Below are 10272 nucleotides of genomic sequence, written 5' to 3'. Positions count from 1 at the left end.
TTTCACCCACTCCATGCTATTTTCTGCCCAGCCGCATAGGGGAGGAAGACAGCTTTCCTTCCAGTACGAAGAATAGCAATGTAGTTTGAGCCATAAGGCCCTTCACTTTCTTGACCAGGTATTCAATGGCAAGTTGTCATATTGCCCAGTGTAAGTAAGCTCAAAATCAGGCTCCCTAAATAGATTTTCACTAGTAGTTGAGACTTAGGTAAATCGGACCTAAGTTACGCTACTCTGGCTATGTGAATAATGTAGCTGGAGTCGGTGTAGCTTAGGTCGACTTATCCCGGTGTCTTCACTGCGCTGCGTCAATGGGAGACGCTCTCTGGTCAACTTCCCTTACTCTTCTCAGAGAGGTGGAGTACCGGGGTAGGCTGGAGAGCGCTCTGCTGTCGATTTAGCGGGTCTTCACTAGACCCACTAAATTGACCCCTGCTGCATCAATTGCAGCCGCGTCAATCTCCCCGTAGTGAAGACAAGCCCTAAGATGCCATCTATTTACAACCCCTTGAGGAGTTCAAATTCAGTGAAGTCCATCCTTTTCAGTTCATACTAGAGATGTTGGCAGTCTCTGAGACTTACAAAGGAGAATTTGTTTTTCTTTTCGTAATTTTGTAACACATGCCGTATGCTGAATGGGGCTTTCCAAGATTCGTACAATTGCTACCATCAATACTCCCCTCTAATATATTCTGACTTAAAGTGTGCAACCTTGTTTAAAATGCACTGTTAAGGCATATATTTTCATGTATTGCTATGTCTGAATGCATGCTAACCAGGTTGAAAATCAAATTATCTGTGTTAGGGTGAATATTACAGTGTGAATACTGCCTGCTGTGCTGTGAATGAATCTTGTAAAACACAATCAAAATCTCTCTCTCTCACTCACACACACACGCACCCTTGCACAAGAAAAGCAATTCTTCACCTTCTGCCATCCTATTGTCACAGCAGCTCATGTTTATTGCAGATGACATCTTCAGCTACAACTCAGTATGAGCCCCAGTAGGATGGAACTGAACATCGGATCAGAAGAAGCAGTAGGCATATTAAAGTTGTTTCATGAATAATGAAAAGTAAATATCACGCTTACTGTAGGTACACAAAATGCCTTGTTTAACTAAAAGCATTTACAGAAAAATTCCAGGTCTCTTATTGTTTTATTAAGTGTGGCTAGAGGAGATATTTAGAGGGAGCTATTTTCATTACATTGGTAATTTTCTACATTATACAAATAAGAGAAGATGTGAGCTCCGCTATTTGTAGAATATGGACTGCTCTTTAAAACATGACAAACCATCAGAAAAATCATGAAACAACTGCCTCCCCCTCTTTCAGCCATCAAGCCATTTTATAAGTGAAGTTCATATGTACGGATGGCTTAGATATGCCTCCCAAGTCCAAATTTGCATACCACAGTTTTAATCATTTATGGGAAAAAAGGCTTGAGACAGTAATGAGATTATATGAGTGTATAATACGAAGGAGAATTCAATTGTCTTGATGCCATACAAGGCAAGGTTATTGCAAGACCTCAGTGAAGGAAGCTCTAAGCATGACTGTACTGGACCTACATTTTTCCTGGCAGCATCAGTATATATTACTGCCAACCGTCAGAAGTTCACAATCACAAATTTCAGAGACAAAACAAACCTACTTTGAATTACAGGGTTACAGTGACCAGGGATTTATGTAAGAGCTATTTGTAACAGAAACACTATATTTTGCATTATTAAGGATCTAATGAACAGACTTTTTACATGGTATTAACAAGTGAAACTAAAGCAAAGCCTTTGAATAATTTCAGGCATTGTGCTATGCTGAAGTTTGCAAACCTAATAGGCATACATTTTCATAGATTCGTAGATATCAAGGTCCGAAGGGACCATTATGATCATCTAGTCTGACCTCCTGCACAACGCAGGCTACAGAACCTCACCCATCCACTCCTGAGGTAAACCTCTCACCTATGTCTGAGCTATTGAAGTCCTCAAATCATGGTTTAAAGACTTCAAGGTGCAGAGAATCCTCTAGCAAGTGACCTAGGCCCCATGCTGCAGAGGAAGGTGAAAAACCCCCAGGGCCTCTTCCAATCTGCCCTGGAGGAAAATTCCTTCCTGACCCCAAATATGGCGATCAGCTGAACCCTGAGCATATGGGCAAGATTCACCAGCCAGATACCCAGGAAAGAATTATCTGTAGTAACTCAGATTCCACCCCATCTAACATCCCATCACAGGCCTTTGGGCCTATTTACCATGAATATATAAAGCTCAATTAATTGCCAACATCACGTTATCCCATCATACCATCTCCTCCATAAACTTATCAAGTAGAATCTTAAAACCAGATAGGTCTTTTGCCCCCACTGCTTCCCTTGGAAGGCTATTCCAGAACTTCACTCCTCTGATGGTTAGAAACCTTCATCTAATTTCAAGTCTAAACTTCCCGATGGACAGTTCATATCCATTTGTTCTTGTGTCCACATTGGTACTGAGCTTAAATAATTCCTCTCCCTCTCCAGTATTTATCCCTTTTATATATTTATAGAGAGCAATCATATCTCCCCTCAGCCTTCTTTTGTTTAGGCTAAACAAGCCAAGTTTCCTGAGTCTCCTTTCATAAGACAGGTTTTCCATTCCTCCTAATCTGAATACATCCTGCTCCAGAGGTGGAATAAGTAACTACTATCATCCCTTAAAACAAATAAAAAGAGCGGTTACTCTCAGTTCTTTGGAATGCTTCATCCATATGCATAGCAAGAACTCTGAGAAATTTTCAAAAATGGCAAGAAGGTATGAAAATTAATACTAAAACATTGTCAATATTTTCTTAACTATTGCTTTTTATACAGTATCTCTCTGTATCAGCATGGAAATTGTATTCTCAAATGAACAAATTGAATGACAATCAGATATGGAACTTCACAAATACTACAACTATTAAGTACAGACATAATATTAGCAATTCAAAAGACTATCTTCTATCTCAAGGAATATGAGCAGATTTCTTCCTCCAGATCTCACTGGGGCAGGTTAGGTGACCTGATAGCAAGCCTGAAAAATCAGGATACTTTTTGGGGGGGGTGTGTGTGTTATAGTTACCTGTATAAGACAATGCCCCTAATATCACAATGGACCCAATAATATAGGGACATCTGGTCACCCTCGGCTGGTAAAATAATGGTGTCTTTACAATACACCTAACATTTTCGTACAGACAGTCGTGCATTTTTTAAAAGTGACCTTATGTTCTATGAGTTCAAATTGTCTGCAATTCCTAACTAAAAAAGTGTTCATTTATTTATCTTTATTTAACAACTTTCTTAACATAAAAATGCCTTGTAAACATTATAGTATAATAGTATTAATGGTGGTAATACACAAACCCATATTCTCTCTTTGTCTCTCTCTCGCTTTTAAAACAGGCCTTAGAAAATTAAAAACCTTGTTTCATAATGGCCTGATACCTGAAGAAGAAAATAATAAAGACACATATATAAGGCATGTGCTCTAAGCCTCTATTACTTTGTCCAAAGAGTCTCAGGCCAATTATTTTCATATATATATATATATATATATATACAATTTTCAGCTTGAACAGTTAAAGTTTGGCAAAGCTATAAAAGCAAATGAAAATGAAGTCTTATAATGGAAAGTGTCAGGCAACCTTAACAATATGCAGTTCTACTAGATCTACCTATAATAAAATAGAGGTAAAGCACTGTACTAGGTCAGTTCCTTACACCAACCAAATGGAATCCAAAAGGTTCTGAAATTTAAGAATCAGTTTATTTCTGTTTCCTCCGAAGTTGCATTCCATCTGTGTTGAGACGTTTACCAACTCTTCTTGAATTAGGAACACAATATCTTCAAGGCACATTGAAATATATTTCTCTTAGGTAGTGGGGGGGCAGAGGGCTCTGTGCATTGCCCTTGCCTCCAGACACCGCCCCCCGCAGCTCCCATGGAACGGGGAACCGCGGCCAATGGGAGCATCAGGGGAGGTACCTGGAGGTGTGGCAAAAGCAGCACGTGGAGCCCTGTGCCTCCCCCTCCCCCAGGGGCCACGCAGGGATGTGGTGCCATCCACTTCCTGGAGTGGCGCTGAGTGGGGCCAAGGCAGGCATGCAGGTAGCCTGGCCTGGCCCCGGTGCACGCCGCTGCCACCCCGGAGCCCGAACCCCTCCTGCAAACCACCCCCCCAACTCCCTGCCCTAAGCTCCCTGCCTGCACCTCGCACCCCTTCTGCACCCCAACTCCCTCCCCTGAGCCTCCTGCTGCATCCTGCCTCCCTGTGCACCCCAACCCCCTGCCCTGAGCCCCCTGCCGCACCCCACACCCTTCCTGCACGCCAACTCCCTGCCCTGAGCCCCATTGCACCCCGTACCCCTCCTGCACCCCAACCCCCTGCCCTGAGCTCCTTCCCGCAGTCTGCATCCCTTCTGCACCCCGTCCTGAGCCTCCTCCTGCACTCTGCACTCCTCCTGCACCCCAGCCCCCTTTCCTGAGACCCCTCATACACCCCGCACCCCACCTCTGCCCCAATCCCTTTCTCTGAGCCCATTCCTGCACACCGCACCCCTCCACACACCCCGCACTCCCTTCCACACCCCAACCCCCTGCCCCAGCCCTGCATACAATTTCCCCACCCAGATGTGGTCCTCGGCCCAAAATGTTTGCCCACCCCTGCTTTAAACCATTGTATAGCCTTGCCTTTTCTTAAACAGAGGGACCACAAAATCAAGTGTATTTATATTGCAAAATAAATAGGAACTTTAAATCTTAAAAATCAGTATATACTCTAATATTTCCACCTTGAAATTCCAGTGTTCTTGCCAGTCTTTTTCTCATTTTGAGGTTTTGTATTCTATCAGAATGATTCAGATGAATGCAGGTTGCCTGCAATTTCCAGGCTGAAGACCAAGTTACAAAACTGCCCAAGAAATTAGGGGCTATAAGATTTATCAATCATTTTTTCAATAAATGTTCTGTTTTATCTGACTACATTTTCTCCATAACTCCAACGAGTCTAAGGTTCCATTCTAGTTCTATCCTTTTTCTCAACATCATCAATTTTACTAGTCGGATTTCTATTATGTTGCATCCAGGCCATGCTGAATTTTCTAAATTCATCATAGCAACCTCCTACCTTTGTACTCTTCCCAGAATTTTCTCTACCTTGCAATCAGTAGTTAACAAAGGATACTGGGGACAATGCACCATCATTGGGACTATCCTTTTAAAGTGCTGAGCACCTTCTTGAAGCTGAAAACAGTCGTAGGTGTTCACCACCTAACCAGATCACAACATTGCTAAGCCTAAGCCAGGGGTGGCCAATCTGAGCCTGAGAAGGAGCCAGGATTTACCAATGTACGTTGCCAAAGAGCCACAGTTATACATCAGCAGCCCTGCATATTAACTTCTGAAGAGCCACATGTGGCTCCGGAGCCACAGGTTGGCCACCCCTGGCCTAAGCGTTCAAAAATCATGATTCGGCCTCAAAAATCATGAAATTGTCTTAAAAAGATTGACATTATATAAAAACCCAATAAATGTGGGGTACTTTTTTATTTGCCTTCTGGATTTTGAGTCTTTAAGGTACACTTGGGTCATGTTTTCAAGATTTTCTCTGCAACAGGAATTCTAGAAACTAGCTTTTTAAAATGAGAGCCAAGATTCTCTCTTAATCACAAGTGTCTAAGTGTTGGGGCTTTGAGAAACACACCGAATATTGCAAAACTCATGATAAAAGTTGTCAACATTGAGTACTAGACTTCTCATCACTACAAACTTGAAATCCACAAAGTCTGTTTTCTAGGTTGAGGTAGATGTACCAATGAAGGATATTCAGTCAGCAGCAGAACCAGAAGCTGTTGATTTCCCCTCTCTTTGAATGCAAAATTCTCTCTGAGCAATTAGATGACTAACGAAGAATTAGATAACCCAAGAGGCAAAATGGTTAAAACAGAAATGAAAAACAACACAGTAATGGCTGTTGAGGAGCTCACTCAGTATTCAGTCACCCAGCTAGGACATGCATATATCCCCAATGTAAACTTCATTCCACACAATAAAACTTTTATCTACTTGGACCTAAAACTACTTAAAGGTTTCTTTAAAAATATACAAATGAATTAAGAATTTGGACCAGCATCTCCTTGTAGATAGAAATGCATACTTGCTTCTCTTTATTTTCCCCCATACCCTTCTAACTCTAGAAGAAAAGACAACAGCTGAGGCTATTGACAGAACAAGGCTGGCAGCTGCAAAACTGAGACACCAAGTTTCAGTATGTAATTTCTTTCAGCATTGTCTCTCCCTAACTGCCCTCCTTAGGAGGCACTTAAAATCCATGTGTCTGGCTCAATTATTGTTATTGCAGCTATGGAACAGAATGTGATGCTGATGAGGATCTACCTGTCTAGTTAGTTTGCCTTCTGGTGCTTTCTTTCTTTCACTCATCATTGCTTGTGACATATGTATTGTCTAACCTATGTTCAAGAAGAAGTTCTTAATATATTCAATGTACAAAGGTAAAAATAGGGAAATGGCATATCACTTGTATGCATATATCTATTCAGTAGTCTTAAACATACATTGCTTGGGAAACTTCTCATATAGAAATCATGTGTTCATTGTAAATGGAGAATAAAGTTTATTTTTCTTCTACCTTTCTTTGTCAAAAAACACCTATATTGCATAAATCCCTATCTTTGTGAAACAAAGTTCAAAACAGCAGACAAAAGGGGTGCTATCATAGTCCTCAAGCGTGATGATGATGTTAATGAAGCCACCTGACAACTCTCCAACACCACCTCCTATAAAGAACTCAAAGAAGACCCCATACCACAATTCACAAAGGAATTTTAGGATATCATCAAATCCTTCTCCAAATAACTCCAGGAAAAACTCTACAACCTCATCCTCCAAGAACCCACCCCAGGGACCTTCTGCATGTTTCCCAACATACAAAATCAAAGGATCCCACACAGACCCATCATATTTAACCACAGCACTCACCACACAAAGAGCAAGTCTCTTCCAGGACACAATCGACTTCCTCCAGAAACTCCACAACATCAACAACCCACCTCAGAACACCATACTTGCCACCATAGATGTCACTCCCTTATACACCAACATCCTTCACCATGACAGCATTGCTGCTTGCCTTAAAATATCTACAAGACAATGGACAACACTCAACTATCCACCCCAAACACATTACCAAACTCATCCATTTCTAGGTTCTCCAGTCCTCAGATCATCCTAGTAGTCCTTCTCTACACCTGTTTTCACGATCACCTTGAGGAAGAATTTCTGGAAAAATGCAACATGAAACCAGTGATAAACCTGAGATACATCAATGATATTTTCATCCTCTGGACAGACAACCTAAACTCCCTCACAGATTTCCATCCCAACTTAAACAACCACCTTTGGTTGGTTAACAACAACAACATCTTTCAAATTCTCTATAGAATACTCCCACACCAGCATCAAATTCCTGGACACCACTATTGATTTCAACAATGGAACCATACAGATAACTATATACAAGAAATCCATAGGACACCACACTTAGCTCCACAGATCCAGCACCCACCTCAGATACACCAAGATATCTGTTATTAACAACTAGGCACTCAAATATCACAGAATATGTTCTGAGAAGAGTCTGAGATGCACACCTTAACCTGCTTAAAACTGCCTTCCCCAGACAAGGACACTCCAACAGAGAAGTGGATTGCATCATGGAATGGGCCAAGCTAATTCCCCTGAAAGAGCCTGTTTCAATACAGAAAAAAATCTGCACTCACCACATACCCCTAGTTGTCACCTACCACCCACACTGGAACCCATACGGGGTATCATCCTAAGAATTATAATCCCTACTTAATGGTACCACATCCTGAAAGAAATCTTTCCCAAACCTCCTCTTCTAGTCTTCAAACAACCCCCAACTTCACCAAGTTCATCATCAGAAGCTAGCTCGCTATAGAGCAGGCCATACCAATACAAAGCAGCAACAGACCCCGCCAGAACCACAGGTGCAAAACCTGCAGACAGATCTCCCCTGCTACATGATCAAAACCCTGTACAACACACCTTTCAAGATCCATGGTTCCTACACATGCATATAACAACATGTGGTGTACTCACACAGTGCATCAAATACCCCCATAACACTATGTGGGTGAAACTAGACTATCACTACACTCTATAATAAACTAGCACAGAAAAATGATAAAAGACAAAAATATCCTGTTACATGTGGGCAAACACTTTTGACAAAATGTCCTCAAAGGAAACCTGCACAGCACCTTCAAAAGATGTACCTGGGAATTTAAATTCATAACTCTGCTAGAACCAAAAATCATGGGCACAACAGAAACACTGATTGTATGTCTCATTACAAAAATCTGTAACTCATTAACTCTCTTTTGTCCCATGACTGCAAAGATGTTAATTGCCCACTTAATTTAGAATAGTGTCTTGCAACTTGTGTTAACTCCTGATGCTTAACAATCAGTTCCACTTCATATTTAGCTGTTACACGCTGATTACCTTTCCCAGTCCTGAAGAAGAGCCCTGTGGAGCTTGAAAGCTTGTCTCTTTTACCAACAGCAGTTGGTCCAATAAAAGATATTATTACCTCATCACCTTGTCTATCTTCGTGAACAGAATAAGGAATTATATGTTCTCTCAACTCTTGAGAGTACACTACAAAGTCATATTTAAAGTATTATGAATTCATGTCCCAGGGGATATAAATCCAAATTTAAAATCATCACAATTCTGTATATACTCCACTAGATTGAAGGATTTATGATATGTGTTGAGAGTCTTTTCTCAGGACAATCCTAAAAATAAGCTAATGCAACGGGGGCTGAATTTATTGTACATGTATACTCACCTTCAATTGGTGTTTCTTTTGGTTTTCTGTCATGTGACTAGCAAGGATTTGTGACAGCTTGTCTCCTCCTACGGGAAACATATAGACATTGGTAATTAGAATCATCACTCCGTCTTCCTGACACCTGCTAGTGCAGTGGCACTGGGCGCCTGAACTAGCTCGCTGCGATAGTTGGAAAATCCTGCCTCTAAGTGCCTTAGCCTCAAATGGGAACATGTCTAATTGTACATGAACTTTTTGTAAATTACTGCATGAAACAAACAAAAAAACCACCCTGATGATATCTTTGAGTGCTGACAAACATATGAGTACCAGGACTCCAAAGAATATGGCACCCACGATTTCTCCTGAAGAACAGTTTCACTATTCCCTTTTACTGAGAGAGATTTTTACAATCCTGGATAAAATTTTCAACTTAGAAGCCTCAGCTTCATTGAAAGTTAATGGGAATTAGGCTCCTAAGTCATGCAGGTGCTTGTTAAAAATTTGCTCCATTTCATTTTTAAACTTTCAGTGTATTGAATTTTAAGAATAATAACTTCCTTAATGGAACATGGGTTAAAAAAAAAAGGTAATTTAGCTATTGCAGTACTTCTATAATGATTCATTTTCAAGTGAGGTAAACACAAATAAAAAATAATAAAAAATAGAAAAGTAATACAACTGGAAATCAAACAGGAAACACTTCTAATTTTACTACTATGTTAGCATGAGGCTCCAGGTGAAACAAGATATTTGGAAAGAATATGACAACTGCAAATGGTTCTGAACTCTTTCCTCGTAGTGTCATATCCATGTTCAAAGCACAGAAGGCAGCATACCAAAGATTCTTAGAGAACTGAATTGGAGTCTTGGGTTCTATTCCCGAGTTTGCCACAGAATTGCTGTGCGATCTTGGGCACTGGTGCAGTTTCCTTATCTGTTAAATGGGGTTAATAAGAGTTACATACTATATGTGGCATACTATACGTGGATGATTCCAAGTTATTTAGAACCCCATTCTGTCACCCTTAGTCATGTTAAATACCATCTGACTCCAGGAATATGAGAGTAAGGAGGCAGATTCAGGCCCTTAATGTTTGTAAAGCATTTTGAGATCCTGTGATGAAAGAGTCAGTTGAGTTTGATGCCCAGCCCATTAAAGTGTAACCCCCTTTTCCTCCCTGGGTTACTCAGAAGCAGGCAACAATCACCTGTGTGCTCAGATGCCTGATGTTGTTGACAGTAAAGAGGATCCTGCGTATTCCAGTGGCAATGTTGAATAGGTACGAATCCTCTATCCACCCCTCTGCTGCAGTCCTTTTACTTGTAAAGGAAATTACAACTGGCGGTGCCTCCACCTGGCTGGACCCT

The sequence above is a fragment of the Dermochelys coriacea genome, chromosome 3, assembly GCF_009764565.3.
Source record: "Dermochelys coriacea isolate rDerCor1 chromosome 3, rDerCor1.pri.v4, whole genome shotgun sequence".
In the NCBI taxonomy this organism is placed as follows: Eukaryota; Metazoa; Chordata; order Testudines; family Dermochelyidae; genus Dermochelys; species Dermochelys coriacea.
Note: the sequence above shows the minus strand (reverse complement) of the source record.